This window comes from Euleptes europaea, chromosome 1, assembly GCF_029931775.1.
Source record: "Euleptes europaea isolate rEulEur1 chromosome 1, rEulEur1.hap1, whole genome shotgun sequence".
NCBI classification, from domain to species: domain Eukaryota; kingdom Metazoa; phylum Chordata; class Lepidosauria; order Squamata; family Sphaerodactylidae; genus Euleptes; species Euleptes europaea.
In genome coordinates this window covers 18,752,811-18,763,289 of record NC_079312.1, presented here as the reverse complement: position 1 = coordinate 18,763,289, position 10,479 = coordinate 18,752,811, and the positions used below count along the sequence as shown (strand labels likewise).

Genomic DNA, 10,479 nt, shown 5'->3' with positions numbered 1-10,479 from the left:
TAAGAATCCAGGCTGCTGATTCATTGGTTTTATTTCATGGATGACAGGTGTATCAGTGAGCCATGGTGACTAAAGAAAACCTTCACAGGCAGTAAATCTCTGAATCCCAGTGCCAGGAGGCAACGCTAGGGGAAGGCCTCAGCCTCTATGCCCTGTTGTTGGATAGGGTTGCCAGGTCCCTCTTTGCCACCAGCAGGAGGTTTTTGGGGTGGAGTCTGAGGAGGGCGGGGTTTGGGGAGGGGAGTGACTTCAATGCCATAGAGGCCTATTTCCAAAGTGGCCATTTTCTCCAGGTGAACTGATCTCTATCGGCTGGAGATCAGCAGGAGATTTCCAGCTAGTACCTGGAGGTTGGCAATCCTACTGTTGGACCTTCAGAGGAACTGGTTGGCCACTATGTGGGGCAGGATGCTGGATTAGATGGACCACTGGTCTCATCCAGCAGGGTGGGGGTGGGCGCGATGCGGCCAAAGGTTAGAAACCTACACTGGAACTGCACACACTGAAAACACACATCTTTGTATGGTGCATGAATGTCCTCCCGACTTTTGAGGAGAATAGAATAGAAATGTTATGTACACGCCCCCCCAGCAGACCAGACTCAGGGCGGCTAACATCATTGGTATACATTACATAAGGACAATATATTTATACATAACATAAGAATATATATTTATGCTATAAATTTATCTATAAATGGTGCCGTATCCACCGTTCCCTATAAGGAGAGATGTTACTATGGCGGCTATGACCCAACTATTCAGTTTAGTGCCATACCTAAAGTGGGGGGAGGCGATGGACAGAAAGGAGAAAAAGCACAAGGAAAGAAATAGAATGAGGAGGAAAGGAGAGAAGAAGAAGGGAAGGGGATGGTCAGGAATAAGGGGAAGGAGGAAAGGGAAGGAGGCCAGTTTAAAGATGGATACTGCTGCTGTCCAGAACATCTCTGTCTTGCAGGCCCTGCGGAACTGGGCCAAATCCCACAGGGAGCAGTGAGTCAGGTCAGGAAAATGCTGGCAACCCTAATCAGAGATCTAATCCTGAGCATCTTTTCTGTACTTCGTCCCTGAAGTAACACAGAATAAGCATTCTGAGGTCAGGGGTCTTAGGAAAATTGGAAATAGGATTGGTGTGTTGTGGAAGGGGGGAAGGAGATGCTGACGCCCTAATAATCCAGATTTATACTTCTGACTTTTTCTTCCTGTGTATTATGATGGTTATTTATGACCATTAATGTGTTGCTGTCCTTTCAAGGAACAATAAGTGGAGGGAAGAGAGACTGATGTGTTAAGGGAGGGTGAAACTGGACAGCATTTTTAGTTAGTTGTGGTGACTGAGAGCCTGCAGAGATCTTTGCTAAGGCAGGAAAGAAACTCTTGGATATAGCGTTGCCAACTCTGGGTTGGGAAATTCGTGAACACTTGGGAGTCGAACTTCGGGAGGGTGGGTGTGGGAAGAGGAAGGACCTCAGTGAGGTATAATGCCATAGAGTCCACATTTCAAAGAAGCCATTTGCTCCATGGGAACTGATCTCTGCTGCCTGGAGATCACTTCTAATTCTGGGAGATCTCCAGTCCCCACCTGGAAGGTGGCAAACCTACAAGGGCCTGTGAGGGAGATCTTACTGCCTCAAGAAGAGAGTCTGAGGTCAGCTTTACAGGACAAACAAAAGAAGGGATGAAGGGTCTCTCCAGAGAAGGAGGCTCCTGAGAAAGTGTAGAGCAGGACCCCTCTGTCAGCATCAAAAAAGGCCACTTGCCCCCCAGCATAATTCAGGCAGATTCGGATCCGCGTGGACTCAGCACTCAGAAACAGGGGAAGGGGATGTGGCTGAGCGAGGGCACAGAGGATGCCTAAGCACATATCCACAGCCCAGATGCCTTCCTCGGGTCTAAAGGTGACGTCTCCCTTCCTCCTCACAGACTTTTTGGCAACACCCACAGTCCAACCTTGCTCACTTCCCACAACGACCTCCCAGAAATGTCGGCCTGCTGCAAATCCCTCCAGCCCAGCACAATGGAGCGACTGTGAAATCTCTCAGGACGGTCACGCAGGCTCAGGTTTTCCCAGTCCCCCAGCCTCAGGTTTTTCCAGTCCTCAGACAGAATGAGTTTAGGATGGGCCGTGCGTGGGTCCAGAGTCACATTTGCTGTAATGGAGAAAAGAGGAGACAGAAGAGGAGGAGCAGGATCAGCTGGGTGGTTAATATGTTTTGTGGACCTTGGATAATCACTTCACAGGATAACCTCCAACTGTCCTGCATGGAGACCCCACCCTTGAATGGTCCTAGTTTTGAAGCAACAGCTCCGTTTATTCATTTTCTTTCTTTCTTTCTTTCCTTCCTTCCTTCCTTCCTTCCTTTCCTTCCTTCCTTTCCTTCTTTCTTTCTCTTTCCTTCTTTCTTTCTCTTTCCTTCTTTCTTTCTTTCCTTCTTTCTTTCTTTTTCCACTAGGTGGGAGTATGGGGGGGATGGACGACCTGACGCCGCAAGCAGCCACAACAAGGAACCTGCCTCCTAGTGTTTGCCGTAAAAAATAAACCTCTGCATTTGAGTTTCCATAGACTGTGGGGCTACAAGAAACTGAAGCGGTGAGGAAAAGGCACTCGACACTTTCTCAGAAGTACTTCCTCTCCCCCCACCACACACACACATATATTTCAGGACATAACGTATGGGGGAGTACAGTAATTATAGTAATTCTGAGTGTGCAAAGATGTTTAAATTTCTCCCTGGCCAGCATGGACCAATCAGATTCAAACAGGCTGAATGGAACATTGAAGTGGGGAAAAATATCCGAATGTCTGATTTTTGACAGGCAGTGTTTGGGTGCTGCTCTTCAATAAAAACAGTGAATTGTAAAAGGGGTCTAGTTATTGTCTTTACTGGTTCTTGTAGGTTATCCAGGCTGTGTAACCGTGGTCTTGGTATTTTCTTTCCTGACGTTTCGCCAGCAGCTGTGGCCGGCATCTTCAGAGGAGTAACACTGAAGGACAGTGTCTCTCAGTGTCAAGTGTGTAGGAAAAGTAATATATAGTCAGAAAGGGGTTGGGTTTGAGCTGAATCATTGTCCTGCAAAAAGTATCAAAGGTACTGTGCAAATCATTGTCCTGTAAGTATCAAGATAATGTGCTAATGAGGGTGTGGTATGTTACCCCTTTCTGACTATATATTACTCTTCCTACACACTTGACACTGAGAGACACTGTCCTTCAGTATGACTCCTCTGAAGATGCGTGCCACAGCTGCTGGCGAAACGTCAGGAAAGAAAATACCAAGACCACGGTCACACAGCCCGGATAACCTACAAGAACCAATGAACTCTGACCATGAAACCCTTCGACAATATATTGTCTTTACGTTTGATATGCTGAAAGAGCCAACGCTGAAGCCAATTAAGTATAGCACACCTCCCAGCTCTGATAACTGTGTCAGCTAGAACTCGCAACAATGGGTATAAATTACAGCCAAAAAGGTTCCAGCTGCATTTTAGGGGGGGAAATGTCTACAGTAAGAGTAGGAGGTGGTGAGCTCCCCCTCACCGGGAGTCTTCAAGCAGCAGCTGGATGAACACTTGTCAGGGAGGCTTTAGGCTGACCCTTCATTGGGCAGGGGTGTGGGACTAGATGGCCGGTATGGCCCCTTCCAACTCTGTGATTCTATCAGGCTAGTGTAGAAAGGCATTACAGGTCATGATTACAAACAAGGTTGAACTATGTGTTTTGTTATATATGTGCCTCCCACGTTATCCTCAACCTATATAACCCACCACACACTGTGCAGGATGCAGAGAAAAGAAGTCTTAATTTGCAAATGGTGTGGTCGCTGGTACAGGATTGAGTCTGTAAAATAAAGACACACTCTACCGTGGACCTGGTATAATAAGGTTAACAGGGGTGTGTGGGTAGTGAGGTGGGTCATAACTCTCAGCCTGAGGAACCTGTCATTGGCAAAGTGGTATAAAATAAAATAACAAAAGAAATGCCTGGACAAGGGGTTGTGACAGAGCCAGTAGTTTTCATGTTTCTCTGTCTGGTCATCTGAAGGAGATTCTTTCTGTCTGAGTGCCAGATGTTGGAGACAAAAAACAGGGAGGGATGTTGGTTTCATTCACTGATTGTGGGCTTCCTGGGGGCATCGGTGTGGTCACTACTGCAAGCAAGATGCTGGATCAGAAACGCTGTAGTCTGATCCAGCTCTAAACCCTTACAGAAAAAGGTCACGTTTAGACTCAGGTACTGATTCCTCCTTCTCTCTAAATTATATATGGTTCCAAAATTTCAAGGGCAGACCTGCTAAATTGTGAAATAGATAAATTGTGGAACTTCCTGCCACAGGATGTGGTGATGGCTGCCAACTTGGAAGGCTTTAACAGGGGAGGGCACATGTTCATGGTGTATAAGGCTATCCATGGCTACTATTCAAAATGGATACTAGTCATCATGCATACCTATTCTCTCCAGTATCAGAGGAGCATGCCTATTATATTAGGTGCTGTGGAAGAGAGGCAGGGTAATGCTGCTGCAGTTGTCTTGTTTGTGGGCTGCCTAGAGGTACTGGGTAGGCCATCGTGTGAACAGACTTCTAGACTTGATGGGCCTCGATCTGATCCGGCATGGCTTTTCTTACATTCTCATGTTCTAACTGTTAAACCCCAATGAAACACAAGTAGACAATCTTTGACAATTTCCCATTCTTCCTGTGAATTTTGTCCTACATTGGAATTCAAATTTACCTTTCTGTAGCTGAAGTCCAGAGATCAGAGTGGCTGGGAAAGCAAAGGAACAAAGATTAAGCGCCCAACCATTGTCCATATAGCAAATCTTGTAACAAAAACAGTGATTCACAAAATTATAGATACTGAAACAAGTATTGGGAGGACGGGAATCCTTCCAACTCTAATAAATGCCTCAGTTTCTCTCTGCTAATGGAATTTTATTTTGGCATCCCCAGTTCCATATACAGGCTAGTAATTACCAATTTATGTTTAGCCTGGAAAGGAGACCACTGAGAGGTGATATGATAACCATCTTCAGTACTTGAAGGGCGGTCATAGAGAGGATGGCGCGGAGTTGTTTTCTGTTGCCCCAGAAGTTCAGACCAGAACCAATAGGTTGAAATTAAATCAAAAGAGTTTTCAGTTAAACATTAGGAAGAATTTCCTGACAGTTAGAGCAGTTCCTCAGTGGAAAAGGCTTCCTCAGGAGGTGGTGGGCTCTCCTTCTGCGGAGATTTTTAAGCAAACGTCATCTGACAGCAACACTGATTCTGTGACCTTAGGCAGCTTATGAGAGGGAGGGGGGGAAAGGGTTGCATCAGTACTTGGATCTCATGTCCCATTCTTACATGCCCAGGGCAATACTGATCGCCAGTTTGGGATCAGGGAGGAATTTTCCTCCAGGCCAGATTGGCCAGGGATCCTTGAGGATTTTTTTGCCATTTTCCAGGCATGGAGCAGGGGTCACTGGGGGTGTCTGGGGAGGGGGGGGAGGTAGTTGTGAATTTCCTGCATTGTGCAGGGGGTTGGAATAGATGACCCTGGAGGTTCCTTCCAACTCTATATTTCTATTATTCTAATCGAGTTCTCATCACATGCCAAGAGCAGCTACTGAAATCAGGTGCCTGGTTCAATGAACACCAGCTCTGCAGACACAAAAACGGGACATTAGCTTCATTACTAATTACAAACTGAGTTAAAGTTAGGGGGAAAGGAAACCCAAGTTACAATTTAAAAGGGTATTATGAAGATCTGTACTTTATTATTTGTAAACTTCACCACTCGGCTTCCCTCCTCTCCTTTTGGAGTGGTCTTCTGTCCCTTCCTCCCTAATAAATAATGCAGCAAACTAGAACAGGAATGGTGAAAATGATGGCCAAAGTGAAGGAATGTTTTTTATTGAAGAGATTTCATTTCTGAAATAAGGTTCAAGGAGCAATTCCAGTTCTTTCCATACTGAACCAGAATTGTTGTCTCAACTGGCATTCTTGTCTTATGAGGAACCTGCCATGCCAATTTCCATATTGATGTAATGTCCTGCATGAAATCCCTGCAGCCATTCATTATTACCTTTGAATTGCTTCATAACACCCTTCAGAAAGGGACTGATATCGGAAAAGTCCCAGATCCTCCATTTCAGCTCAGAAGGAAAAACCACCGGATTCTCAAACATCTCCTTCTTACTATACCTAGTGAGAAACACTGTTCATTCATCATTCGACCAAATGAGGATTCTTGAGAGCAGCAGAAGAACAGAATGGAGAAATAAGCAGAATTCAGGCAACGCAAAGCTGAAAGGCTAGAGAAGCCACAGCCCAGGGCAGAACAGCAGATAGGGACAGCAGAGTCTGCCACACCAGAGCTCCTAAGTAACCCAATGCCAAATGTCGAACGAGAAATTACAAAGAGTAAATGCCTGCCTCCTGGCAAACCTGGGCCTGCCTCTTCCTCACATCCCAGTAATGTTTCTTCTGTGAAATCATGGTGAAAAAATCTTCATGAGGTAATGAAATCAGCAGACAAAGGGCAGCCAGTTCTATTGCCTCTATAGCTGAAACAGGGAAATGGATCCATTGGCCAAGACTAAAATAACACTCCCCTTTTAAAAAATGGAGTGTGTGTGGCCCCAGTTTCTGGTTGCTCTGCTTACTAAATTTGCAAATGACATTAAATTGGGAAAGGCAGCAAATACTGTAGACAGAGTCAGGATACAGGAGGATACTGACAGGCTGGAAAACTGGGCTAAAACTAATAAAATGAACTTTGATGGAGATAAATATACAGTTCTGCATTTAGGTAAGAAAAATCAAATGCATAATTATAGAATGGGGGAGGCTTGACTTGACAGTAGTATGTGCGAAAAGGATCTAGTGGTCTTATTAGACCAAACACTAAACATGAGTCAGCAGTGTGATGCGGTAGCTAAAAAGACAAATGCAGTCTTGGGCTGCATCAGCTGAAGTATAGTGCCCAGATCACGTGAAGTGATGGCATCGTTTTGCTCTGCTCTGGTTAGATGTCACCTAGAGTGTTGTGTTCAGTTTTGGGCACCACAATTTAAGAAGGATGTAGACAAGTTTGAACATGCCCAACGGAGGGCAACAGAGATGGTGAAGGGTGGAGACCAAGTCCTATGAGGAAAGGGTGAAGGAGCTGGGTATGTTTAGCCTGGACGGAGACGACTGAAGAAGATGGGTTGAAATTAAATCAAAAGAGTTTCCAGCTAAACATTAGGAAGAATTTTCTGACAGTTAGAGCAGTTCCTCAGTTACGATTGCCAGGTCCCTCTTTGCCACCAGTGGTAGGTTTTTGGGATGGAGCCTGAGGAGGGGAGGGTTTGGGGAGGGGAGGGACTTCAATGCCATATAATTGCCAAAGCGGCCATTTTCTCCAGGTGAATGGATCTCTATCAGCTGGAAATCAGTTGTAATAGCAGGAGATCTCCAGCTAGTACCTGGAGGTTAGCAACCCTATCCTCAATGGAAAAGGCTTCCTTGGGAGGTGGTGGGCTCTTTGGAGGTTTTTAAGCAGAGCCTAAGATGACGTCGGCTGCGACTTGACAGCACTTTACACACACACACGGATGACCATCTGTTAGCAATGCTGACACTGTGAAGTTAGGCAGCTCATGAGAGGGAGGGCAAGAAGGGCTGTGTCAGTGCTTGGCTCTCATGGCCTTTGTTTACATGCCCAGGGCAATGCTGATTGCCAGTTTGGGGTCAGGAATTTTCCTCCAGGCCAGATTGGCCAGGGATCCTGGAGGATTTTTTGATCACCTTCTCAGCATGGTGATGTCACATCCTGACATTTCCAAGGCAGACTTTGTGACATCACCCCATGGGTCAGGAATGACCCGGTGCTTGCACAGGGGACCTTTACCTTTTCTCAGCATGGAGCAGGGATCACTGGGGGTGAGTGGGGGAGGTAGTTATCCATTTCCTGCACTGTGCATGGGGGTGGACTAGATGACCCTGGAGATCCCTTCCAATTGTATGATTCTGTGATGTTAAGTACTACACTTGGGCCTGTGTGCTGCACAACAACTGTAGTTCCTGGAGCCCCCAGGGGAATCACAGGACCTCTCTTGTTCCCACAGTCTTACCTGCAAAAGTTCACTAACTGGCTGCTGAAGCTTCTCCTCTACCTCCTGGGTGATACTTTCAAGAGAGGAAAGTTCCTCAGAGAGTCTGGCCAGGTACTCATCCCTTTTCCTGCCAATCTCCTTCTCCACCTGTTCCATTTGGGCCAGCAGAAGTCTCTCTTGTTCTTCTAGAAACTCATGCAGTTTTCTGAACGCAGACACTGCATTTATTCGCTCTAATTCAGTTCTTCTCTACAAGAAGCAGATGGAGAAAGAGAAACAGAGACCAGTGTCAGGAGTGTGCTTGGTTCTTGGATGGTCAAATCCTTTAGGAGGCCAATTCTGCCTTTTCACAAAGATCACATATCCACATTCAAAAGGAAAGGGGTTTCTGAAGTTTCTTTAAAAAAACCCACCCTCAGATAGGTGAAGACCTGCCTTGATGTTGACATTATATCTTCTTTACTCAACAAGTATTTAAATCATGGAATTCACTGCCAGTGGATGCAGTGATGGCCACCAGTGCAGACAGTTTTTAAAAGGGGGTTAGATTCATGGAGGTGCGGTCCATCAATGGCTCCTAGCCACAGTGAGTAAAGGAAACCCTGATATTCAGAGGCAGTAAACGTCTAAAATCCAGTGCCCAGAGAAAGCCTTGGCCTCCACGCCCTGTTTGCAAGTCCTCCGAGGCAACTGGTTGGCCACTGTGTAAACAGGATGCTGGAGTAGATGGATCACAGGTCTGACCCTTCACATCTCTTCTCAAGTACCAGTCAGAACAGGATTTGTCAAACATTTTCTCTGGGAGATCAAACCGTCCACAATGGCCTTCTCATGATTGGGGCCTTGTCTGCTCTTTATACTGTTTCCAGTATATGGTTTTCTTCAGAGGCATCTTCAGAGGAGTCACACTGAGTCCTTCAGTGTTCCTCCTCTGAAGATGCCTGCCACAGCTGCTGGCGAAACGTCAGGAAAGAAAATACCAAGACCACGGTCACACAGCCCGGATAATCTACAAGAACCAACTTTCAGCCTTTCCTTGTACGGGAGGTATGCCCAACCCCTTGATCTTTCCGCTGCCTTTCTCTCTCTCTCTCCCCCCCCCCCCACGTTACAAGCTTTTCAGTGGGATGGGCAAAGCGGCTGTGTGATTAAGAGCGCCGAGATGGAAGGCGTGGGTTTGTATCCTGCCGACTCCTCATTCTCCATTTAAGACTTCGCTGAGCAAAACTTGCATCTCCATCATCCTGAGAGACACCTGAACCCCGCCACCCACCCACCCACCACACACACACACTTCTTCCACACTGTAGTGCTCTTTCCCAGTGAGCTACAAGCCAGGCTTTCCTCCTGTGAAATTGCTGTGGTCCCCATCAGAATTCAGGACCTACAGAAATTTCGTACCTTATAATCCTGGGAAGCTTCCTCAATAGGAATCACTTCGTGGTATTTGTGCTCCTTGGATCTATCACAGACCATACAGATGAGGATGTCATCATTTTGGCAGAAAAGTTTCAGGGGCTCCCGGTGTTTGGCACAAATCCTCTCCTTGGCTTCTTCCTTCTTTGCTGCTTCTCCCTCCTGGCCCTCCCGGAGACCGAGTTTCCTGGTGATTTCCACGATGTTGGCCAGCTGCCGATTCGGCCGGAGGTTTCTTGGCTGGAAGGTTTGTTTGCACAGAGGGCAGGAAGCCTCTGCCCCCGACGCCCCCCAGCTCCGGGCCAGGCAGGCGCGGCAGAAATTGGGGCCGCACTGGGCGATCGCGACGGGATCCTCGAAAGGCTCCAGGCAGATGGGACAGGTGAGTTCCTCGCAGAGCTCTCGGACCGGACCCCCGGCAGCCATGGCACCCCAAAGGAAAAGGCACGACTTCCCTCTCGTTTTTGCTGTTTGCAATCCGTTTGGGTGTTTTCTTTCCTGGAACTGACTGGAGAGCTCTCTGCTGCCTTGAAATCAACCCAAGCGCGAAAGCTTTTTTGCAAGGGCTGAGACCTTCCAGCGGAAACGCTTATAAGGGTGTTTTTTTTGGAAGGAGACCGTCATAGGCCATTTATGCATGGGAGGTTTGGCCTTGGATTTGCCGCTCCCCAGATGCACTTTTTCCCCATCCAAATTCTCAAAACTCAACAATAAGCCCCCATGCAGAGTTTTGATAATTTGGAAGGGGGGAAATGTGCATCTGGAGAGCAGGAAATCCAAGGCAAAATCTCACCTGCATTAATGGCCATAGAATCATTGAAGGAATCACCAGGGTCATCTAGTCCAAACCCCTGCACAATGCAGGAAATTAACAACTACATCTCCTCCACACCCCCAGTGACCCCTTACTCCATGCCCAGAAGATGGCCACGTTGCCCTCTCATTATCTGCCTAAGGTCATAGAGTCAGCATTGCTGACAGATG

General features: G+C 46.9%; 1 pseudogene; it reads right to left on the bottom strand.

The window, feature by feature from the left end:
• Nucleotides 1–1,629: 1,629 nt before the first annotated feature.
• LOC130474283 (E3 ubiquitin-protein ligase TRIM7-like) lies at nucleotides 1,630–9,921 on the bottom strand (annotated as a pseudogene).
• Between the last annotated feature and the right edge of the window lie 558 nt (nucleotides 9,922–10,479).